Source organism: Myxine glutinosa, chromosome 14 (assembly GCF_964187855.1).
Source record: "Myxine glutinosa chromosome 14, kmMyxGlut1.1, whole genome shotgun sequence".
NCBI classification, from domain to species: Eukaryota; Metazoa; Chordata; class Myxini; order Myxiniformes; family Myxinidae; genus Myxine; species Myxine glutinosa.
The window spans coordinates 19,224,883-19,251,822 of record NC_136274.1 but is presented as its reverse complement, the minus strand read 5'-3'; the positions used below and the strand labels follow the sequence as shown (position 1 = coordinate 19,251,822).

At 41.3% G+C, this 26,940-nt stretch overlaps 2 long non-coding RNA genes across 2 annotated transcripts in view; one reads left to right on the top strand and one right to left on the bottom strand.

The window, feature by feature from the left end:
• LOC144888750 (uncharacterized) overlaps nt 1-26,940 on the top strand; it is a 66,622-nt gene that overhangs the window by 25,823 nt on the left and 13,859 nt on the right. The window contains exons 2-3 of the long non-coding RNA XR_013621321.1: nt 14,012-14,115; nt 21,267-21,372. This is a non-coding gene — a long non-coding RNA (uncharacterized LOC144888750). The remainder of the gene's footprint in view (nt 1-14,011; nt 14,116-21,266; nt 21,373-26,940) is intronic.
• On the bottom strand, nt 9,494-17,223 carry LOC144888751 (uncharacterized). The gene is made up of 3 exons (XR_013621322.1): nt 17,123-17,223; nt 14,005-14,175; nt 9,494-9,713 (listed from the first exon to the last, which is right to left on the bottom strand). It is a non-coding gene; the product is annotated as an uncharacterized LOC144888751 (long non-coding RNA).

Genomic DNA, 26,940 nt, shown 5'->3' with positions numbered 1-26,940 from the left:
ATAGTTGTCTTGAAGACCAAGAGGGAAAAATTGGATCGTAGGGCGTGGAAGGCTGTTACACAGGTGTGAAAATACAGCAATAAACTAGAACGGCACTCAGTAGAGAGCATACCTCTGCCAGGTGAACAGTTTATGTTTTGTATCCCAGAGTAGACCAGAAAATCACAATACAGAATCACATTTAATCGAACTCATTCGTCCATAACTTTTTGAGATATCCTGCTATGTATCGTTTTTGGCCCAATCTCCCAAGGTTGAAGAATCACTTAGTTAATTAAATAATTCTCATATCCGAATCCATATTCAGATCTTCACCAAAATCGAGTCGTCCTGGTCAGGCACCCAACCGGTCCACCAAGTTTCGTCCAAATCCATCCATAACCTTTTGAGATATCCTGCTATGTATCGTTTTTGGCCCGATCTCCCAATGGTGAAGAATCACTTTAAAAATTCTTGTAGCCGGATCCGAATCCGGATCTTCACCAAAATCTAATAATTTTGTCAGTGTCACATACGCTACATCTCTGCCAAATTTCGTACGAATCCGTCCACAACTTTTTGAGATCTTTTTTCACAAACAAGCGGCCAAACAGACAGTGGTGAAAACATAACTTCCATCCACCTTTGGTGGTGGAGGTAACTAGAAGGGCACTCAGTAGAGAGCATACCTCCGCCTGGTGAACAGTTTACATTTTGTATCCCAATGACAGGCCGGATCTTGATTCGGATCTGAACCAAAATCTAATCAGCTCGTTCTTATCACCTAACCAACTCATCCACCAAGTTTATTCATAACTCGTGCATAACATTTTTAACTATCATGTTATATATCGCTTTTCACCCAATCTCTCAATGGTGAAGAATCATTTAAAAATTAAACAATTATTGTAGCCGAATCTACATTCAGATGTTCACCAAAATCGAAATGATTAGTCATTTTCACACACACAACCTCTCCACCAAGTTTCGTCCAAATCCATCCATAACTTTTTGAGAAATCCTGCTATGTATCGTTTTTGGCCCCAATCATGAAAAATCACTTTAAAAGATTCTAGTATCCGGATCTTCACCAAAATCTAATCATTCCCGTCTGGACTACTGCAATAGCCTCCTCTATGGTTCACCCTCAAAAATCACCAATAAACTCCAATACATTCAGAACTCCGCTGCCCGTCTACTCACTCATTCCCGGACCCGTGACCACATCACCCCCGTCCTTTACAAGCTTCACTGGCTCCCCATCCCCCAGAGAATCCAGTACAAAATCCTCCTCTTGACATACAAAGCCCTCCATAACCTGGCCCCATCCTACCTGGCTGACCTCCTCTCCAGACACACTCCCACCCGCAACCTCCGCTCTGCTGGTACCAACCTCCTGACCCCCTCCATCCGGACCAAATTCAGATCCTGGGGGGACAGGGCCTTCTCCATCGCTGCTCCCACCCTATGGAACTCACTACCTCACACCATCAGAGACTCCTCCTCACTCACCACATTCAAAACATCACTAAAGACCCACCTGTTCAACGCTGCATTCAACATTCAACCCACAGCATTTAACCCCTGACTATCTCTTCTCCTTCTCCCTCCTTTTGCTTTAAATATTTCCCTATTGATTCTTGTCTTTTTGCAATTGTTGTTTTCATGTATTGTTATGCATTATGTTTTCCACTCTGTCAAAGCGCCTTTGGGCTTCTGGAAAAGCGCTATACAAAATAAATGAATTATTATTATTATTATTATTCCGTCCTTGTCACACATGCTACTTCTCTGCCAAATTTCGTCGGAATCCGTCCACAACGTTTTGAGATATCTTGTTCACAAACGGACAGACAAACAGACAGACAGGGGTGAAAACATAACCTCCATCCACCTTTGGTGGCGGAGGTAATGAGTGGAGGTGAGCATTGTTTCTGGACGTAGCGGGTTTCACTCGGAGGGGATTGCTGGTGGAACAACTGGAACAACTCCAGAAATGTAGCGGAAGAAGACAGAGAGGCCAGCAAGCTGTTGGCGATGGTGGAATGACAGGCCATAGCCTCGGCTTCATCGCAAAGCCTCAAGACCTTTAAGGCGTCATTAGAGTCTCAATACGTTTTCGACCCTTAACACCTCAATCCTCAAAGTAAAAGCCATCTCATGTACAAAAGTGATAATACTGTTATGAATTTGGTAGAGCAACATCTAGAGCTAGGTAGATCTGAATAGGTAGGTATTCGGCTGTCGTGACAGGGACTCTACATGTAATAAGTTCTTGATGTTTAGGCGTTTGTCGGGGGAAGATGTATGATTGTGGATCTACCTGGAGGTTCGAGTGTTAAATAGTGAGGGATTAAAGGTAACGCCCCTGTGAGTTTCACCTAGTAGTCAAACCTTTGTCCATTATGGCACTGCAAACCACATAAACATTAGTTAGGTCCTTAGCGCAACATTAAATAATTCCTTTCCCTGACAATGACTTCGGAACAAATGGACAGGAAACCAGGCCAAAAAACACCGCCACAATTGGCCGCCACCGTTTACACCTCCAAGGCCTACAAACCTCGCCTGGCACGTGTTATAACACAAGGACCGCGGGGTCGGGGACGGGAGAGTGGAGCGATGCCGCAGAGGGCGTGACCTGGGCGAGCCGGCGAGTTGGGAGGCTATTATTGGCTGAGGAGTGCGCCAATGTGACGTCATCGGCGAGAGATATATTCGACGGTCGGACGCCATTTTGAGGGAGAGTTCGTTGGAGTTGGCAGTTGGCACTGAACAGTTGGACTTGGCTGCCAGCACTCCCGAAGAGAATCGAGTCGAGTCAAGTGGAGTTCGTTTGCTTTGTGCAGCCCTGCGTTGGACCGTTGGAGCAAAGGAGCTCATGGTGTGGGTGGGCCGTTGAACCGACGAGGCCTGGTGGCGCTTGGAGGCGGACGGAGAAGGCCGCGGGGCCGTGGAACTTGGAGTGAGGCGTGCCGCGGGACGAAAGGAGCCGGGTGTTGGACGGCGGTCACCAAGACGACAAGGACGAGATAAGGCCGTACCCGCGAATACACTTTGCATAAAACTAAAAGACGTGTTATTTTCGTATTCACCTCCCTCGTATCGTGTTTGATATCTGTTGTGTGTGGGATCCCAATTTAGGCTTATTCGAGTTATTAGTATTACCGGCGCGGGCTTTTTCACTGTCTTTACTTATAAATAATAAATCCTTATATTATTTTCTGTATATATCTGAACGCAGTTTTCCTGGGTGTTTCATTTTAATAGATAGGGCTGCGGAGCTTGCTGTGTCTGCCCTTCCGCGCGTTTAACTTTGTGTTGAGTTTGAATCCGCCATTGAGTTTTCGCCTCGGGAGTGTAAAGTCTCGCAATCGGCCATCCGTAACTGTGGTGTTAATCACGGTTGCGTGACAATACGTTTATTCTGGAACTGAAAATATGATTTAATAATGAATTATTGGGAATCACAAAGTACAATGCATGAGTTAAACATATGCACCAAAGGAAGCAAGTAAAACACAAAATAAAAACAGTAAAGAACTAGAACGCCACTCAGTAGAGCGCATACTCCCGCCGTGGGTCAAGTTGGAATAATACGTTTTGTTTAACATCCCCTCTCCCCAAAACAATAAATGAAAAAGAAAGTAGGCCCGAAGTGTCAGTTATCAGAATAAGAATAAAAGCTTTAATTCAGTAAAACAGAAAAAAAAATTCCCCAAAAAATTCCTGGATCCGGAATAATATCCTGAGCTTCACCAAAAACTAATCAATTCTTCCTTATCCCAAGGGCAATCATCTCACCAACTTTCATCCAAATCCGTTCAGATCTTTTCCAGATATCTTGTTCGCGAACACACGAACACACACACGGACGGACACGATCGAATGCATTACTCCCTGGTGGGAGTAATAACAACAACAACAACAACAATCAAATTATTGGATGACTAAATAAACAAGATACATTTGCAAAAGCTAAAAAACATAATCCCGTCCGAGTCATATCAACAGGTAATTCGCTGCGAGTGAGTTTGTATTTATAAGAATATTAACACGATTGTTCCCATTCTGTTCTCCTCACACAATCCTCATTTCAGTCTTTTCACCACAGCTCCCACGGCCATGCTTTTACTTCCCAAAATGACCCCCTGACGTTGATTTGTTGAGCAAACTCTGAGTTGTTCTCTGTTGCTTGTTGACATATATGTGAAGGCAGACACTGAAGAGGTTTTCCACCATTTTGGTTTCCCCTCACGACATGTCGGAAGAACGATATGCTTTGTGAGAGAATCTATCGTTTGTTCATGCAGATGATCTTACTCTTTGGATCACAGCACAGATTTCCCATTATAAGGTCTGGTAATAAATTTCCCTTTAAATGGTAATTGATCCACCATGAGAGAAATACGTTTATTATTACGTATTTATTATAATATTTATAATATTATATTGTAATATAATATAATATTATGAAATTTATATAATATAATATTTATATAAATTTTTGTATAATTTATATAAATTTATATAATATAATATATATAATATAATATAATATTATAATATTATGAAAATGAAATTATAATATTATAATAAATACGTTTATTATAATATATAATTACGTATTTATATCTATTACACATTGCCTTCTCTCGACACGACGGATAATTTACCACTTAAGTTATTTGCTTATATTTTTGTTCTGATTATATGTTGCAATGATTACAACGATGTGAAGAGATGTAAAAATGATTTCGAGACCAAACGGATGCACACAATTTAGCGTTTCACTCGGCGATTATGGGTAACAAGATGGCGCTTTGCGGTCATGTGATCACGTATCCTCCAATCACGATCGTTTTCACAGAAACCAAGTTCGCCAAACTCTGGTATTCTACGGCACTTCCCCTCCCATCCTCTCCCTCCCGCCATGCAACGGAAACTGCTTTGAGGGATAATCTCCCGAAAGCTTCAACAAAACTTTAAAAAAAGAAAGAAATGGAACAGTCATGAAGTTAAACAAACAAGATGCAATCAGAACTGCAAACTAGTGCGATCTCTCTCTCTCACACACTGACAGATAACACCATTACAATAGTTTTTCTTTGACAAGGTGGGATGCAAAAAAGTCAACAAAAAGTTAAATATCATATATATCTTACAATAATAAAAGGCAGTGTCCGTCCGTCTGTCTCCTCCATAACTCTAAAACAATGAAACCCAGCGGCCCCAAACTTTGCATGTATACACCTGGACCTCTAACAGATTGCAGGGATGAAAACTGGGTGTTTGGGTGTGTTATAACACCCTTTTTGAAGATAATTAACGAGGTGCTCATAAGAGAAAAAAAACCTGATGTGGTGGCTTACCAATATGGCGGCCCGCCATCTTGGTCAGCCCACTGCACCTCGCTGGGTTATTAAGCCGCCATTTTGTTTCAGCCTATTCAAACGTGCCTTACCTTGGACACACAATCGATTATCATTAGATCATTGAAGCGTAACATCAAAATCTGGATTCGGATATGAGGATTGGATGCTGTAGAGTGTAGAATGTCCAAATCTGGAGTGAAATCTGACATAATTTACCATATCTAACGATTGATGAACGCTATTCAGGCTTTTTTTTTTTTACAAGCCATGGCGTTACAGTAGACAGAGCTCCCTTTTTGTTTTTAATCACAAGGCCGGGGAAGTTTGTGTGTGTTATAACACCCTTTTTTATTTGTCTGCTCTCAGTGGTTTCCACATGATTTGCTGCTTAAAATCGATCTGTTTTTAAAATTCCTCGGCCATTTCAACCAGTAGCAATCAGCTTGTTATTGTTTGCCAAGCAAGCTGTTCCTTATCACCCATTTTGTTGGGGTGCTTGCTGGATTGCTTAAGCCGCTTGGCGAACGCCCGACAAATGAAGTGAGAAATGCCTGTGTACTTAATTAATTAGTGTACTTAATTAATTATTCACAAGGCCGGGGAAGTTTGGGTGTGTTATAACACCCTTTTTGAATATGATTAACGAGGCAAACTTTTTCATCGACTAGCATTTTTGTGCGATTATAGTCACTCTCCCCCTCCCACCCCCAAACCTCCCCACTGCTTGCTCGTTCCACCCTCCTTCCCTTCTCTGTCTTCCCTGCTCGCCACCCTCTTCCCTGCTTGCCCTCCTCCTTCCACTCTCCCCCTTGCCCCCTCCATCCTCCCTTCTTCTCTCCTCCCTAATTTCTCTCTCTCCCCTCCACCCTCCCTCCCCTTCCTCTCCCTCCCCCTCCCCTTCATTCCCCACACCATCTCCATCCCTCCTTTCCCTTCCCCTTCCTTTCCCTTCACCCCACTGTTTCCATCCCTCCTTTACCTTCCCCTCCCCTCTTCCCCCTTCCCTTCCCCCTTTCGCTCCACCTCTCCTCACGCCTTCCCCTTTCCTTCCCCCCTCCCCTCCGTCCCCCCCTTCCCTCTCTCTCCTCTCCCTCCCCTTCCGCTCCGCCTCCCTCCTCGCCTCCACCCCTCTCCCTCCCCCTCTCCTCCCTCCTAATTCATATTCCCGTCAGGAAGCGACTCATTGTTACCCGACAACACCAGGTACTTTTGCTAGTATATACACTACATGGCCAAAAGTATGCGGACACCCCTTCTAATTAGTGGATTTGGCTGTTTCAGCCACACCCATTGCTGACAGGGACATATAATCAAGCACACAGCCATGCAATCTCCATAGACAAACATTGTCAGTAGAATGGGCCATACTGAAGAGCTCAGTGACTTTCAACGTGGCACCGTCATAGGATGCCACCTTTCAAACAAATCAGTTCATCAAATTTCTGCCCTGCTAGAGCTGTCCCGGTCAACTGTAAGTGCTGTTATTGTGAAGTGGAAGCATCTAGGAGCAACAACAGCTCAGCCACGAAGTGGAAGGCCACATAAGCCCACATAACGGGACCACCGAGTGCTGAAGCGCGTCGCGCATAAAATTCGTCTGTCCTCGGTTGCAACACTCACTACCAAGTTCCAAACTGCTTTTGGAAGCAACGTCAGCACAACAACTGTTCGTCGGGAGCTTCATGAAATGGGTTTACATGGCTGAGCAGCCGCACACAAGCCTAAGATCACCATGCGCAATGCCAAGCGTCGGCTGGAGTGGTGTAAAGCTCGCCGCCATTGGACTCTGGATCAGTGGAAACGCATTCTCTGGAGTGATGAATCTTGCTTCACCATCTGGCAGTCTGACGGACAAATCTGGGTTTGGCGGATGCCAGGAGAACGCGACTTGCCCGAATGCATAGTGCCAACTGTAAAGTTTGGTGGAGGAGGAATAATGGTCTGGTGCTGTTTTTCATGGTTCAGGCTTGTCCCCTTCGTTCCAGTGAAGGGAAATGTTAACGTGACAGCTTACAATGACATTCTAGATGATTGTGTGCTTCCAACTTTGTGGCAACAGTTTGGGGAAGGCCCTTTCCTGTTTCATCATGACAATGCCCCCGTGCACAAAGCAAAGTCGATACAGAAATGGTTTATTGAGATCAGTGTGGAATAACTTGACTGGCCTGCACAGAGCCCTGACCTTAACCCCATCGGACACCTTTGGGATGAATTGGAACGCCGACTGCGAGCCAGGTCTAATCGCCCAACATCAGTGACCGACCTCACTAATGTTCTTGTGGCTGAATGGAAGCAAATCCTCACAGCAATGTTCCAACATCTAGTGGAAAGCCTTCCCAGAAGAGTGGAGGATGTTAGAGCAGCAAAGGGGGGGAACAACTCCATATTAATGCCCATGATTTTGGAATGAGATGTTTGACGAGCACATACGGGTGTGATGTTCGGGTGTTCACATACCTTTGGCCATGTGGTGTTTGTGTGTGTATATATATATATATATATATATATATATATATATATATATATATATATATATATATATATATACATACATACATACATACATACATACATACATATATATATATATATATATATATATATATATATATATATATATATATATATATAGATATATATATATATATATATATATATATATATACAGGGTCCATCAGGGAGGTGTGACGATTTTCAGAAAACTCGTACAGTTATTTTTAGTCGAATTTTTTTTTATTTTAAAGACTACATATATAATGCCATGTAATACACTGTAACAAAGACATTTAAAAAATGTAATTCATGTTTGAAAAATGACATCATCTAAATGGCGGCCGTTCTTGTCCAAGCATTCTTGCAGATGCGCGGAAAAGTTCCAGCATTTCTCAGCACAGCAGCATCCCTCAGCAGGTCCAGCATTCTTTCTGCGAACGTAAACCGCCGTACGAAATCATTCTGCTGCAGTTCTTGAACCACCATGATTTTGTACGTGTGATAATGAAGGTCCAAGTGCAAAATTCGACGAACTGATCTGTCTGACATCCGTAGAGCGCGAGCGTGCCGTACCGCTGACCGATGAGGGCTGGCCTCCACAGCTTGTCGAACCCTTTCGATGTTTTCCGGGGTCCTAACGGTTCGATCACCTCCCCGAGCTGCTCCCGGCCTCACAGATCCAGTTGTCCTGAAGTTTTTTACCCACTTCAATATTGTGTTTCGAGACGGAACGGCGCCACGTCGACCAACATTGAAGTGAGTACGAAATCTGCACTGTGTTAGCACCACCGAACTACCCGTTTGAATAAACGTCTCAACAACAAAGACGCGATGTTCAATCGTCCACAGCTCCATGGCTACTGAAATGGCGCCTAACAACGAGTAACCAACAGCCATCACGCATGCGCTAGACCCCCCACTTGCATTGTTATACCCAATTCAAACATGAATTACATTTTTAAAATGTCTTTGTTACAGTGTATTAAATGGTATTATGTAGTCTTTAAAAAAAAAAAAATTGAAATTCGACTAAAAATAACTGTGTATGAGTTTTCTGAAAATCGTCACACCTCCCAGCCGGACCCTGTATATACACACATATATATATATGTATATATATATATATATATATATATATCCTGTATATATATCATGAAAAATACATTGGTAATGGTTCATGTATCTCAAAGTTAACCTGTTTAATCATTACTATCAATTAATTTAAATGTGAACGAGCAGAAATCACTCACTCGTAGAAAAACAATTAAAACCTCTTTCATAAGCAGTGGAGATAAGAAAAGTGTATAACCTAGAGAGAGAGACCGTCTACAACATCACACACACACACACACACACACACACACACACACACACACACACACACACACACACACACACACACACACACACACACACACACACACACACACACACACACATATATACACATATACACATATACACATATACACATATACACATATACACATATACACATATACACATATACACATATACACACACACACGCCGACACCCGCTCCTGTCCCTTTACGAATCGGTTAAAAGAGTGCTATTGTGATTATCTCATTCGTAGAATGTTTTGAATGCCCCTCATACATGAATAACTTAACATAGAGGACAATTGATTGATCTGATTGTTTTATTTCCAACTCAACCTGGAAAATACGCTTTAAAAATACAATCATATTCATTAAAAAGAGGCATTTGGTGAGATGCATTATCCAGGTACTCCTCCAGAGTTGTGGGGATAGAGATCTTCTGTAGGTTGTTCCTGGCTTTCGAGATTAAGTTCATTGCTCCTTGTCACAGCAGAAACTGTTGGTTCAATGGACTTCACCAGACGCTGCGAATCATTAGCAATAGGGTCACAGAAAGATCATTCAGAAACGTTTGGCCAAGTACATTCAAGTGGCAGCACTACTGTTACATTGTAATCTATAATACAATTAAAGGCAATGTGTGCGTGTCTTCCATAACTGCAAAACTATGAAATCTAGCAGCCGAAACTGCATGCATATTGAGCGAACTCTAAGGGAGTACATGAATGAAAACTGGATGTTTGGGTGTGTTTAAACACGCTAAAGATAATTTAGTGGATGCTTATCACAACTAGATGGTATTCATAGAATACTTATGCTGCGCAGTCAACTTGGTGCTAGCCAACCCTTTTTTTATTGAAGGGTTTTTTTTCTTTGATAGCCAGGGTTATGGCTGGTAGTTTGGATAGTTTGAAGGGTTATGGTTGCCAGATCATGTGAGAGATGACATCATAAATTTACATTCTCTAATATAATTGTGTAGATCACACTCAAAAAAATCTCAAACTGATCAGACTAAGTGTTGTCCCTGTCGAATTATGACATCATAATTAAGGCATGAACAACGTCATCGTTAACAACACTTATTCCCCATGTGGAGTTCTTTACAATGATCCACGTTTCAATTTTTTCCATGGAATGGTTTTGGAAATAGACATGCAACGTTTTTCGGTTTTTCCAAGATGGCGCCTATACCACGTGATGTATGACATCATAATTATGATTTAAAAAATTGTACAGGAGGAGGTGCTCCTCTGGTCAAAATTTAGTGTCCATCGGACTAACAGTTGCAGAGAATTTTTTTTGTCGTACTTGTCAAATTATGACATCATAATGAAGGCACCGTTGGCATCATCATTAACATATATTATTCCCCGTGGGAAGTACTTGACAATGAGCTTTGTTTAACTTTTTCCATTGAGTGGTTTCGGAGATATGGAGGCATAACGTTTTTCCAAGATGGTGTCCGTACCAAATGGTCTATGACGTCATAATTTTGAAAAAAAATTCTCCAGGCACGCAATTTTACCAAATCGTAAAATTTTGTGTCAATCGGACCAACGGTTTCCGAGAAAATGAATTTTAAAAATGCAGACACGCACGTATAGACGCTACCGAATGCTAACCCTGCTTTTCACCTTGCGAGCGCAGGGTAAAAAAAACAAAATAAGCTTTGACACCAAAATGGCGATGTGCCATGTTGCTCAGCCCTCCGTCAGATTGCTGGGTTATTTTTGTTTCGGCCAAGTCAAACGTGCCTTGCCTTGAAAACAGCATCTACTCTCACAAACTAATTGAAGTATATTGTCGTGTTCCTGGCAATTAGAACTGTCCAAGGAAACGGATTGCCGAGCAAGCTGTTTACTCCGAGGGGTTCAGTCAAAATTATAGTGGAGGATACTCGTGGGGGCAAGAGGGGGGGCGGGGGGGAACCGGATCACTGCCTTACCTTCACGGATCCCACCGGCACTCTTCACCCTGTAATAATTAATGCGAACTGACTCAGGATTTGCTGTACAAAAATAAATGCTGGCTTCATCTATCTATAATTCCATTAATCTCTGTGTGTATGTGTGTTTGTATGTGTGTATGTGTGTATGTTTGTCTGTGACCGCTGTTTCTCGACAACCACGGGTCCGATATACTTGAAACTTGCCAGGTATATTGCTGGGGACCCGAGGATGTGCCTTTTCAAGGTTTCATATTAATCGGACAATTACTTACCGAGCTATGTCCAAAAAACGATTCAACCAATCAGAGAGCAGCGAGCTATCGCGTGTGCCGAACGTGGCGAACACACTCTGCCTCGGATGGCACATTTGAGAGCGTATTAATTTATTTCACGTTTGCAAACTATGTTGGCGCTATGTTGGCGTTAAACTATGTTTTAAAACTAATAATAAAACTAATAAAAACGAATTTGCGATTCATCGTAACTGCGATATACGACCTTCCGGACAGTGAGGACTGCACTTCCGGCATCCAATCACAGAACGCGTTATTGCGTAGGCGTGGCCGATGTGAGAGCGAGCTGATGCTGAGCCCAGCGCGTGCGCCATTACGGTACGTAATTCGATTTCTTCCGGAGAAAATAATAATTTCTCGATAGAGGGGGGATATAAATAGAGGGGGGGACCCCGGGGGGATTGTCACTGTACTCGCAAGCCGTTCGCCGTTCGCTTTGGCGTTGCGAATGGACCAAAACATTTCATGGACCAAACCATTTCATGTAAAGCGTTCGCCGTTCGCTTTGGCGTTGCGAATGGACCAAAACATTTCATGGACCAAACCATTTCATGTAAATAGAGGGGGGGATATAATTTTAGATATAGATATAGTACGGGCATGCCCTAGTTAAAAGAAATGCCGGTAACAAAGAAATGCACGATAACTAAATTCCTAATTCGGAGTGCTCCCACAAACAGACTCGAAAAGAGACGAAGGATAAAATAACTCGAAAATAAATGTGTGATTATTTAGTGGCACTTAGCTCAACTTGGCCGGGGTTTCTCGTCAAGAATCGTCCAGGCCCCCCCTCTACAATCCGGATGTGGCTCTGATGTTGGCAGGAAAAAGGCCGAACTGTGCGTCCCTTTACTCTGGGCCTCACACGCGAAGTGAACAGGAGTTTTCACACAGCTCATTGTTCTTGCTTGGGGGAAAACCGCAGCTCTCCTTACGCAGCTCTTCCGCCTCATGACCACCAGCCCGATGCCAGAACACGTCCGCTCACGATGAAGCCTCCCTGTGCAGAGAGCAAAGCACAACCGTCCAATATCGCTTTTGGAATGACAAGGTGCAAGAGGGAACGTTAGCTCTCAATGCCCAGACACCAGAGAGAAAAAAGATGTCGGCCGTTCCAAGTCCTTTTTATGTGCCACTCTCTCGTCATCTCCCGCTGTCCCTATCTCATCCAACCAGTGCGTGCCACCTCTACCAGTGCTTGTCAATCAAAGCCCCGACCAATCACTGCTCTTCGGGGCGTGGCTCTTGGCCTTGCCTGTCCTGTGTCCTCACCACGTCGGGGTAATCAGCGGTAGTGCTTGATGCATGACTTCCGGTTAGTTTTTATTTAATTAGTGAGCTTAATTAGTGTGTTTAGATGCGGGATTCTGGCTAAGTGTGTAGTGCGGTGTCATAAGGAACGCAGGCATAGATAACAGAGGTAATGACACACAGGGGATTAATTACCCCTAATCCCTCGCTAATTAACACAAGAGCTACCCTCCTTATGGCCACACGTAACACTTAATCCGAACACCCAGAGCTGACTTATTTACATCAAGATGGCTACACGACATTCGGAGCATATTACCTACACATTCTACCTGTACTAAAGTAATCATTGCCTACCCCCTACAAATGTAACAATATAATAAAAATCTTGGTTCAGGTTGTAGGATCAGATCTCGAGGACTAAATAATGCGAAAATATAGAGTGAAATCTGTAAAAAATTTTACTAACTTTTTTACTTTTACTAACTTAATTTTATTACTAACCGATTTTTATAACTAACTGTTTATCTTATAACTCAGCTTTAAGCAGGGTTGTCCTTTCTCCTCCATATTGCCAAAGCATTAAACTTAATTTTTTCTACTGTTCCAACAATTATATCAAGAGAAGAAAAGATTAAGAAATGTGCCCAAAGTACAACTTTATTGAGTGCAACAAAAAAAATTCACCAGCAGGATCGCTATGAAGGCTGCCACAGCCATGCCTGGGTACTACTTGGAGGAAATATCCAGAGTTAGGAAGAAAAAATAAATCAAATTCACAAATTTGATTCTAGTTCCACTCCCATCTCCTCTCTTGTTCCCTCCACTTCCCTGCTCCTCTCCACCCTCCCTCATCCCTTCAAGGCCTCATCATCTCCCCCATCCCCTCCTTTCTCTCCCCTCTCACCTGCTCTCTCTCCCTCCCCCTCTCTTAATATTCCCTTCAGATAAGTGAATCTCCATTGCCCAGCAATGCCAGGTACCTTTGCTGGTAATAGATAAAACAGATTTTTGAATGCATGGTATAAATTAAACAATAAAATGACACATGTACAAGTTAACTTAACCCAGGCCTTGCTTCCCAACTGTCATCATGCTGCACAAAACACTTTGTGTTTTGGCATTTGAGTAAAGGTGCATGTGGATTGTTTTGGATGAGCTTTACCAGACTGGTCTTCAGGTTGAAATACACTTCACCATGTCATTTGGTCTTTGTAATAATGTTTGTGTTTATTTTTGGCGCTTATTTTTGTGTAATATATATTTTATGCACATGCAAATGTACTTTTTCCTTGTTTCATTCATCTTGCTGTGGATTACCTGCCAGAAGGTGCCAGTAGTTCTGGTGAGCGTATGAACCATTCCTAATGGGAGCCAAATGAGGATGAAGATGGTTGTCATCCACCCCAGAAACACCAACGCCCATGAAGGGTAAGTGTATTCTCCATAGCGAACGGTCTTGTAAAGAATGATTTTAGAAAGGATTATTGCCTGCAGGAATCCAGGAAAATAAGTTATTATTTCAAACCTCTCACCAAACTCCAATAATTTTTAATTTTTCAATCACGTCACATCAACGACATATTCCCTTTCTCAGATCTGCACCTTTCTCATTTTGGAACAATGCCCTAATCTCAAATCCCAATGGAACAATACCCTAATGCTCAAATCAAAGCATTGAAACGGAAGGCCTTTAGGCCTCAATCTGGCAGAAAGGTGATGAAAAATATTGTTTTGACGTTTCCAAGATCTTGGCTTTTCGAAGAGCAAATTTGCAGCATTAAGATGCAAATAAGATATCCCAGGGTTACTTATGATATAATCTTGTAATATTTTCATCATATTTCTTGTAAACAGCCATTATTCTCATCTTTCCTCACAACTGAGGTTGTGCTGAGGTTACTTGCATTGTGAGCCAAGTGAACGTGATTCTCCCATATCCCAGAAGGCATCACGGTCATGAGGTTTAGGACCCATGACCACTCCGAAAAGGTTTCCATAGCTGAAAATGTACTCTGGACAGACTGTGATTGCATTGCAAGATGTTGCTGAAGGGCTGCTTAACGAGGGGAGGAAATTAAAACTTTGCCAATGTACCAGCACCTCAGAGCCTGCTCTTTTTGAAAGTTACTGCAGGATCTTTAACATCTGTCATCAAATCCTAGCAGAAGAGACATCCAGCTTGACGTCCATCCAGAGGTCAGTGCATTCACTGATGAAAAGCCTTGCCTATGAAGTATCAGGATAACGGTTCATTTACATACATTAAGTAATGGTTCATGAAAAAGCTGGAACACAGAACGGATCAGGAAGCAACAGAACAAAATTAACAGTCGAAAGAAGGTTGAACACCAACAGCAGGGATTAGCGGAAAAAACAGGGAGACTTGGGACAAACAAGTGATGTGGTGAGGAATGAGGGGAAGAGGAGGATGCACGTGGGAGACGAGATGGATGCAGAAGCATAGTCTTAGGAAGGAAAAGCTGGAAATCTAGCCCACAGTGGGGAGCAGTACTTAATCAAGCTGCGGATGAAGGCTGTGTAGAGTAGATGGATAGGAGTTCAGCCGTGCAAAGGAAGAACCTTGCACGACAGAGAATGTCCTGTCGGCAACTGGCTTTGGAAGCCAACTTCGAAGATCGTAGCTGACAGTGAGACCCATGAGTTTTTAAGAGGATTGTTGCGAAAGTAGATGGAGGGTTTGCCATACTGTTCTTTCAGAGAGATAGACTGAGAGTGTGAGTTTTTCAGGATTGAAAGATATTCCAAGTGTTTGACCAGCTTTTGATTTTGTCGAGGTCTGAAGAGAGGAAAGATGTTGTTCTCTGCCGATATGAAGGATGAGGGATGTCACAGCAGAGGGTGGAGTCATCAGCAAAGAAATAAAGAGGGTGCCAGACTGTATCGAAAGCTCAAGATATGTTGAGAGACAGCCCTGATCTCTAGTCTGAGATCTCTTGTATGCATGAATTTCGACTCGTGTGTGGTCATACAGTGGATAGATGCTTCCTGGCAATCCTCCGTCTCGATTAGGCTCGACGAACATGGCGAAACAGGAATAAAGGTGGATATTCCACTGAGATACAGCCAATGCTCCCCAGAATTGGGTCACAGGTCTCGGTGGGAAATCCCGTTGTGAAATGTTAATTTTCAGGAGAGAAAAAAAACCAGTGCTTCGGGGTGACCAGAGCGGTGGTTAAACAAAATGAATATTCCACTGGCAATAAGCGATCAAAAATGGCACAAGACAAAAGATAACCCCGAGAAGTGGAAAGTTTGTTGGGTTGTCGTGAATAGCGAGCGGGTGGTGAAGTAGCTCTCTGTTAACAGTCCCAAGGGAAACCAAAGAACAGTGAAGTACAGTATTTGCCCACTCCACGTTATTGCGCATTTTTAGCTCCAAGCCCCTCGAGATGAGAGTCCACGTAAAACTTCACCTTCACCCTGGTGCTTTGTCCTCTCGTACTGAAAGAGTGGATTGGTTGTTCCTGGTTTTAAACCTTGCCACACTAACCAAACGTTTACTAGCAGAGCGTCGGTATGTGAGGAAAAAGCTTGGTGAATTGATTCTGCCTGCACCGTCTGTTCATGTAGGCCTAGTGACTTCTAGTTTTACATGCATCATTTTCTACAAGTCAAATGGCCTTCTCAATTTTAAAGTTAACTACTCTCCCACCTCACCCCACCATCACCACTGGCAGCCTTCTTCCCACATTTACGAATGCCAAATTGCAGGGTTTCAAGATCACAAGACAGTGTACATTTGAATAAAATCATCATAAATTAGAAGAGCTGACCAATCGCTTCGCTGATGGAGCAATTAGTCATCATGTCCCTTGCTGCTAGAAAGGGGAAGGAAAAGGGAGAGGAGAGGGAGAAGAGGTAGGGGAGGAAAAGACCGTTGTCCAGGAAAAGAAGGAAATTGTAATACCCTCTGACACGACCACCTTTGTTGAGGTTTTGTCTGATACCACCACCAACAAAGTTGCACTACACGGTACACATTTACATAGAGAAATTGCGCCCTGCCCCGGCCCTCCACACACCCACACACCCATGTTTTGACTTCTTGTTGATGTTTAATTTACCCCTTCACCTTTCGGAGCCATCTGTTTTCACACCTATTGCAAAATAATGCAGAACTAATTTATTTTGGGAATTTAGCACTCGTCAGGCTGTTGCTGCTACGACTACCACTGGGCCCTCTACTATTTTGTCACATAGCCTATACTACACCCCACACAAAGTTGTATTTATACCCCGAGTTTGGAGTTTGTAACTTAAACGATGTGGCTGTTCATAATGATCAAAGGCAGACAGACAGACAGACACAGAAAGACAATCGTGTTGAAATATATGATAACAATTGAGATGCAATTTTTATGAATAGCGTTCATGTTTTGTCACTGAAATAAATGAATGTGCTCCGTTGAGTTACCATGAGGATGCAAGGGGTTAAAAATCTCCAGCATATTTGGAAAAACAGACCAGGCTTCTGTCCCGTCATCTCCTTCACATTGGCACAGAGTCGCTTCGTACCTGAAAGATTTAATCAGCACCACTTTAAAATAGTTTCAATATTGAGTGAAGAATAGTTTAATAGACATTCAAATATCTTAACTTAAACAAAGTGAAGGGCCTTGGTAAAGGTTGTAGTGATTGCATGAAACATGGGTACAGGTTTCCTTTCTTGTTTTTTCTTTCTGATCCCAATGTACAGTGTTTTGTCTTCTTGCTGGGGTTTAATTTACTTACTTCTTCACCTTTCGGGGACATCTGTTTTTATACCTGTTGCAAAATATAAAACTACCTTTAGAGGCCATTTTTCCCCGCAGAGCAGGGGTTGGCCTTTTTCGGGCACCGTGGTCCTCTTTTTCTGAAGCAATGTTTTACGGCCGGATGCCCTTCCTGCCACCAACCCTGTTCGTCGCCTCTTGCGACACACAGGGAATTACCAGTGAACTGGTACTCAATTTTCCGACCTCGGAAGGATGACAGGCTGAGTCAACCCCCCTGGCGTTAAGTCAACGATCAACCGGGATTCAAACCCAGGATCCTTGGATCCCAAGCCGGCACCCTAACCGCTAAGCCAACACCAGGCTTCTGTTGCAAAGTATGGCAGAATTAATTTATTTTGGGAATTTAGCACTCATCAGGCTGTTACTACAACTACTACTACAACTACTACTACTACAACTACTACCACTGGCACCACTACTAATTTGGCAAAGACCCCAATTACACCCACCTTATTGTGCTGTTTGCCAGAGTTTTTGGTAAAATTATTTCATGAACCAGCTGCCCAGGCCTGATGATTGACCAAAGGTGGTGGTAATTGGTCATTTCTTCAGGGCCCGTGATTTTGAAAGTCAATGCAATAATGTAATTGTAATCAATACAGTGGCCTGGAGGAGTATTCACCCCTTACCAATAATGCCACATTTTGATGAACTAATATACCCACTCCTTATGGGAGTGGCAGGAATTGTCATGTTATTCTCCTCTCTTGGATATATAGATTACAGTAGATCTAGAATCGGGCCTCACGAACGTGTGGGGTGTGTTCAGTTACCAAGTTTCTTGTCGAGCACTCACCAAGTAGCTTATGTATTCAAGGAAGCACTCCATTCAAAGCCATTGATAAGGACCGGCTCGCTTAGCAAGCGCTAGCTAGCTGCTTGGCAACTGAACACATCCGGGTTTTCCTCCCTTTCAGTTTAGTGTTTAACAGCAGAAGCGATTGTTTTTCAAAGGTAAGCATACCTGTTTGTGACTAACACTATTTTTTGGGTGCCCCATGAAACACCATGATAAGCAACTTGCAAACGTTAACATGGTATTTGTCCAAGGAGGAAAAACCCTTGGGGATGGGGGATATGATTAGAAATAATTTTGTTTTCTAATAACATTACTATTATTTATGCTATTATCAAAAGTGTTGTTTTTACTTTTTTTAATTAGAAGCAGCCTTGGAAAAACGCCACGATTAGGGATCTATACATGGATATACCTTAACATGGATTTCGCCCGAGGTAGCCAACTCCCTTGTGGTTGGGGGCACATTAATTCACTACAACCTCCATTGTGTGACCCTTAGTCCTCCTGTCAGGTTTGGTTGAGATTGGATAAGTAACGACCGAATGTATCACGATCGGCCAGACAGATAGACAGACAGACACCAAATTGTGTATTTCAGTACGATTACAAACTATGTGGAAACAATTTTTCCAAATGGACTTTTTTGACTCATTACTGAAGAGATCAAACTAACCATTGTTTTGTTGAAGTAGGTTACATGTCAGTAATACCTGCAAAAAACATGTACAAATCAACACTCGTTGGCTGCAAAAGTATTCACAGGTGCTTCAGCCAGTACTTGATGGAAGCACCTTTTGCAGCAATGACTGCTACGAGTTTATTGGGTCGGTCTCTAGCAGCTTTGCAGTGAGATGGTGAAATCTTTTGCCCATTCTTCACCTGAAAATTACTCTAGTTCTGCCAAGTTTGATGGGAATCGTCAATGGACTGAAATCTTCAAATCTCCCCATAAATTATCAATTGGGTTCAAGTCAGGACTTTGACTGGGCCAATCAAGAACATTTATTTTCTTCTCATTGAGCAAGTCCAGTGTGGATTTAGCTTTATGCTTCAGATTATCGTCCTGCTGAAATGTGAATTTCCTACCCAGTTTCAGATTAATGACTGACTCAAGCAGGTTTACATCATGGATTCTCCTGTACTTTGCACCATCCATTGTCCCTTCTATCCTGACAAGTTTGCCAGTCCCTGCTGATGAAAAGCAGCCCCATAACATGATGCTGCCACCACCATGCTTGACAGTAGAGATGGTTGATGACTGGGTGATGTGCGGTGTTAGGCTTGCGACAGACGTAACACTTTGAATTTAGATCAAAACGTTCAATTTTTGTCTTGTCTGGCAACAAAACTATTCTCCAGATGCCTGCAGTATCATTAAAACGCTTTTTTGCAAACTCCATACGAGCTTCTAGATGCGATTTTTTCAGCAATGGCTTCTTTCTTGCCACCTTTCCATAAATGCCAGCTTTGTAAAGGGAAACAGGATATTGCAAAACAGGAGCCTTGCAAATCTTTCAAAGTCATTGTTGGATTTACAGTGACATCCTGAACCAGTTGCCTGCTTGCTCGGCTGCTGAGTTTGGATAGGCGACCTGATCTGGATAGATTCTGGGTGGTATGATATGTCTTCCGTTTCTTATTGATGGATTTCACCGTACTCAAAGGGATAATGAGTGACTAAAATGTTCTTGTAACTATCTCCTGAATGATTCTGCTGCACCACTTTATGTCCGACTTCTTTGGAGAGCTGCTTGGTCTTCATGTGTGCCTTGTTGGTTGATGTACTCAGACGTCTTCTTCTTCTTCTTCTTCTTCTTCTTCCTCACAATACCAAAATAAGGAAAACAGTTTTAAAAAATACAAAATTAAAATTGATGATTTGATGCAGCCTTGACCTTTGAGCTTTAGATGTAAAAAAATAATAATCAGGTTCTAGCTTTTGATTGGTGAACCAATTATGTGACCCAATATGCAAATTCTTAAAATGACAGGTCAATTGAACGGAAATTTACAATTTTATGCAACCTTGACCTTTGAACTTTTGATCTAAAAAACAATCGACTCCGACCTTTTGATTCGTGAACCAATTCCGTGACCTGATATGCAAATTCTATAACTTTCAGGTGAATCTAGTGAAAATTGGTGATTTTATGCAACCTTGACCTTTGCCCTTTTGATCTAAAAAAAAAAATCTTCTACCTTTTGATTGTTAAACAAATTCAGTGACCCAATATGCAAATTCTTAAAATTTCAGGTCAATCAGATGAAAATTGACGATTTTATGTGATGCTTGACCTTTGAGCTTTTCACAAAATTATTAATTCAGGTCAATTGTTTCATTTACCTTCTCTATATTCTCATAATAAAGCCTTGGTAAAAATTTGATGACAAAACTCAAATGGTAAATTGTAATTTCAGGTCAATTGGATGAAAATTGATGATTTTATGTGATGCTGGCCTTTGATCTTTTGACCAAATTATTAATTTGCCTTCTCCGTATTATCATAATTAAACTCTGGTGAAAAGTTGAAGACAAAAGCTCAAATGGTAAAAAAAAAAGTTACAGCCTGGACACGCATACACACACGCGCACGCACGCGCACACACACACACACACACACACACACACACACACACACACACACACACACACACACACACACCTCGTTTTTTCATTTCTGTTCCTCACAATTCTATCCCTCTCTTTCATTCACAGGCAGACACACACACACACACACACACACACACACACACACACACACACACACACACACACACACATACACACACACACACACACTTAATTCATTGTACAGTATCTGTTGTTCCTAAACTTAAATAATTTAAAGGATTGTTGTAAATGATGTTAATTTTACAACATCCCACATTCACCTTTATTTAAATTGTAAACCTCAAACATAGTTTCTCCACCTAAAGCAAGAACCTTAACCTGTAAACAATTGACTAGTTTCCCGACTGCGCAGATCATCACCTGGGCACCGTTCTTCCTCGAGGTTTCGATCCTTTCAGCCCAGGACCTCTCCAAACGGCGGATCCACAACCTCGATCATGGATCCACATCAATTGATGGTAAATCAGTGGATCCACAACCTCAGTTGCGTCCAGGCAGTCAGTCAACCCATCAATGCAACATCACTTATTCCAACTTTACTCGCAATAGGATTTAATGTGTTATCATATATTTATAACTTTCCTTACACACACTATAATATGATAATATCATTAAATCATTCACATCTTACCCTTAAATACATCAATCGACCAAACAGCATGACCACACCACCTACCTTTCTATCAAACTCTATTTCGAATGTTCAAACTGTCATTTATAACGGTTTTTGGCATGCTGCCGTATCCTAGCAACCACTGATTCCGAGCAACATTAATTTGTAGTATATTTAATTATTATATTGTACTGTATTTACATAAAGATCTCACGAATAATATTATATTGTACTGTACTTGTATTATATTGTACTGTAATATAATAATATTATATTGTACACTTCGAATGTCCAAACTGTCATTTATAACGGTTTTTGGCATGTCGCCATATCCTAGCAACCACTGATTCCTAACAACATTGATTTGTAGTATATTTAATTATTATATTGTACTGTATTTACATAAATATCTCATGAATAATATTTTTTATATTCGTATTGTATTTTACTAATTCGATTTGGTATCGTTTTGTGATATTACAGAAAACTTGTTTTAATCTACCAACTGTAGCTCCCTGTGCTAACATACGTCTGACTAGTTGTTGTAATTTATTGATCAGTTCAGAGCTGTGTGTGGTTGCTCTTACAGTCCGAATTATTTCACCTGCAACCGTACCATAAAATAGCTTTTTGGGAATGTTGCTGTCTAAGAAAGGCATTCGGACAACGTGGAATGGAAATGCATCTCGTTTATCAAATAATTTGGTGTGAAATTTATTATTATGGATTTAAATTTGTAATTCTAAAAAGGAAACTGAAGTGGAAGTTTGGTTTTCCTTTTTTAATTCAAGTTCTTTTGGATATATATCATGAAGCTGTTCAAACACAAATCCATCATTAATTGCCAACAAATCATCAATGAACCTGAAGATGTTTCCACACCTTTGTGAGGTTAATTTATTCCTGCACATGTTCTGGACCCAATCGAACTCGTACATGTTCAGGAACAAATTTGCAAAGAAAGGGGCTGGATCTGAACTCGTGGGTATCCCCACTGTCTGCTGGAGTATTTTGTTGCCAAATGTAAAGAAACTGTTGTTTAGCAGAAATGGAATACTTTCTTTGAGTTTACTTTTTGAAAAACTGCCTGAATATTGATTATCCTTTACAGACCAGTGTGCTCTGTTTTGATATACATTAATGTATACGCTATTACCTCCTGCAAATGCTTTATCTACTGCTCTGTCCAATGCGGTTACGAGCTTGTCATGTGGAATGTTTGTGTACAATGTGGAAAAATCAAAAATTGAAAGACATTTTGCTTTACCCTTGTTATTAATGTTATGGATACTGTCGATTACCGGTTTGGAATTGTCAATGATCCAGAATTTCTTAATACCAGAATAAAACGTCACTTTTTCATGGTAATTTTTTAAGCATTTATAGATTAGTTTCATCGCCGCTGTTATACTGCCCGACGAAGGTTTCAAACTACATACTCCACTTGCGATGATGAACCTCATCTTACAAGGGTGTTTGTGCATTTTTGGGATCCAGTAAATGAATGGTAATTTATGGTGTTTATCCGGAGCTAGCAGTCTTCTCACCGTTGAGTGATTTGTATGGTGTTCTATCAAGTCTGTTTTGTTCTCGTTACTTATTTTGTAGGTCTTTGAAATTCCCGTGTCTCAGCCCAATTCTTCCAAACGTGTTTGAATGTAGAATGTTTTACATACAAATGCAATTTTATTATTTGCTTTGTCAATTGGAACAATAACACATTGCGTTTGAAGCTGCCTTAAGGAATCACGTGTCTCTGGATTGTTTAAAATTGCCTTCGGATTATTGATTCGAACTTTTCATTTCAAATCAACAACTCTTCTTTTCACATGTTTCTCTACCTCCTCCAACCATGAAGCCATTTGTGTGTTTGGTACTTTATGTTTATCAATTTGTCCTCTGATCCATTCGCCCAGTCCCATCATTGTAAGTTCCATTGCTTTATTCCAGTTTATTCTTTTATTTTCTCGATAATTTGGTCCTTTTGTAAGTAACGCACGTAATCTTTTATCTTTCACTATTCTGAGATCACCTGTGATGACGTGTTTATGATGTGGATCTTTGAATGCGGAATGTTCACAATTACAATGATGTTATTTAGCCATTCCTCTGTGTCTATAGATTGTACAGTGTCCTTGTAGTTGAAGATCTTTCCCCGAATTGAACTTCCCAAAGTGTACACATCTCTTGGTCGCTCTCTCTGTTGTATTGTTTCTGGAAGTTTACTCCACACTTCCTTATGTTGAAGTATTTTCTCGATATTGATCATTTCCACCCCTTTGTTATCAAACATAATTTTGATGATATCATTGTCTTTTCTACTATTAACTTCTTTAGGTTTCTCTTTGTACATTTTATGATCAATCATGGCCAGAATTGCTTCCATGTGTTGGATTGGGAGTTCCTCTTGATCGTCCTCTTCCATTAATCTGTTCACGATTTGCCAAACTTCTTTCATTTGTTTTTTTTTAAAGGTATTTATCTTAATTCTGCTGCTGTGAAGTAATGTGCAGATATTGGATTTGTTAAGATCTAACCATTCATTTACGATTTGTTGTGGTGTGTCTATAATTGGACATTTACGTCCATAGTTATGTACTCTGTGTCTCTGAGAGTCTCGTGGTAAGGTGTTAAACACAGAGGCGATGATGTTTTGTCCATTTTGCTGTGTATAGGTGTCATTAATTCTTTCATTTAATCCATAAGGGTAAGCAGTTCTTAATTCTTTAATCCAGAAAAGTTCTCTACGCTTTCGTAATTGTGTGATTGTTTTATCTTCCATCCCATTCTTTTTACGGCCATTTCCGCTTATCTTTTCTATAACCTGAACACTGAAGCTCGCATTTTCACAATATCCAGAAGTAAAATGATGGGTAAGTAGTGGACAACCAGCAGTTTTATCTGGGTTTTTCATGCCGCTCCTGTGTGCATTCATTCTCACATTACATCTCTGCATTGTTTCACCAACATATTGCATCGCACATTTGCTACAGGTCACTAGGTAAACTATATTTGAGGTTTTACATGTAAATAATTCTTTCGTTTCTTTTAACTTGTAAGATTTAGCCGTTACTGTACAATTAATTATATTGTTTGTGGTAAGTATAAGACAAGTTTTGCGATTGCAAATCCCACATTTACGCACTTTGACTTCGGACAAGTGTTCCCCATTGGCTAACCCAGAATGGCCACCTCCTACAGCCCGGATATCTGAGTTAACTACAGCATTACCTTGTCGAGGAACACAAATCCTCTGAGGATGGTTAGTCCCCAGGGAGGCTAGTTCAGCTGGGGGCTGCCCTGCTTCACCTTTCATTTTGTATAATTTCATCATTTTCATGTTTGCGGACATTTGACGGACAAAGACAACAAAACACACACACACACACACACACACACACACACACACACACACACACACACACACACACACACACACACACACACGATTACAAAACCCCTTCTGCTGTGGAGGGGACGGGTTAACAAGTGATTACATGCAGGTGGAACAAAACCCCGCAAATGGAGATAACAACCAACATGAAACCTATTACACTTATTTTGTAACCTTTCAAACAAATAATTTGCTCCTGAAGTGATTTGGTGTTCATTAGCTAGCAAATGGTTTGAATACTTATGCAACTGAAAATCATGATATTCTCTGTCAATCTGATTTAGTCACATTTTATCTGCATTTTTTAGCTGCATCACTTTGGACTAGCTTGTGAAGACTATAATTTAGCCAATCCCCAACACAGCGGGAGACGGGGTTTTGCAATCACTTCTGTGTATGTGTCTGTCCAGGCCGTAACTTCTTTTTTTTTTTACCATTTGAGCTCTTGTTACCAAATTTTCAACAAAGCTTTATTATGAGAATATGGAGAACACAAAGAAAAAATTTGGTCAAAAGGTCAAAGGTCAAGCGTCATATAAAATCATCAATTTTCATGCAATTGACCTGAAATTTTAAGAATTTGCATATTGGGTGACTGAATACGAATCCGCATGTTGTATGACTGAATTGGTTCACCAATCAAGAAGCTGATTGGTTTTTTTGCAACAAAATGTCAAAGGTCAAGGTTGCATAAAATCATGAATTTTCATCTGAAACAAACATATCCTCCGTCCACCTTCGGTGGTGGAGGTAATATAGGTCACAAAGATAGGTTTGCGTACTGTATACATTTGGGTACTTGTGCTTGAATATCGTTGCTGTACTGCAGAAAAATGGTGGTCGCATTTCATATAGCTGTCTTTAAAGGCCACCAGGAGGTGTGCTATATCAACAACTAACTTCCCCATTCTCTGCAATCTCATTATTCCCTCCAGATCTTGGAAACAGCTGTTCCCCACCATCTCAAATCATCCCTTATCTAAAACCATAATCTTTTCTATTAAACCATGTTTTTTTTGCATAAACCCTCCCCAATCCCACATCTTTCCAAGTTTCCAGCTATAGTGGGGCGGCTTAGCCCAAATATTCAAAAGAATTGTGCATTTTGTGATACAAGCACCAAATTTGGCACAAATGTACATTAATATGTTGCGAACATTTTCAGATATTGGGCCACTTGAAATTCCGTAATTTTTTTTTTCAAATTTTTTCAAATTTCGTAATTTCAAATTTTTCGGGTGACACCGTCACAATTTCGGTCTTCGAGGCCGGCCGATAGGCAAAGTGTGACCGGAAGGGACGAGGTTCTCCTGACCACGTGGCCCTCGATCTGGGAAGCGAGAGGCGTTCCATTAGTGGATGCGCCCCTCACGCCCGACTTTTGGGCGGCCCCGGCAGGCCGTTTGTTTTGACGTTCCGTGACAGGCCCCGCACCCCCACCTCCGGGCCGACCGGAAGCTTGTGCTGAGTACATCATACCTGAACAACTCAGTGAGGCAGAACACAGCAGTGCACACCAGGGTGACCCCTTCAGTGCATAAACCAATTAACCTGTCCACTGCAGGGCATATAGAAATGAAGTTATTTTCTGCATATAATAATAATATAAGTTCAGTTCTATATAACAATTTCTGTTATCACCACTACCACTACAACTACCACTACTACAAGCTTTGTCTGGAATTTTGTGGACTAACAGACAAACAGACATACAGACAAGCTGGGATCAAAACATTACCTCCTTCCACCATTGAGTGTAGAGGTAAACATCATGGAAATTATATCATGCCCTAGATTTAATTCATGCTTACCCGTGTATTTGCTTCACTGGTTCACAAGGTCTTTTGCATACATGTAATTCAGACTCTCGTCTTCATTGCTGACCACACAATGTTCGCAACATATTAATGTACATTTGTGCCAAATTTGGTGCTTGTATCACAAAATGCACAATTCTTTTGAATATTTGGGCTAAGCCGCCCCACTATGTCGGCCGGCCTCGAAGACCGAAATTGTGAC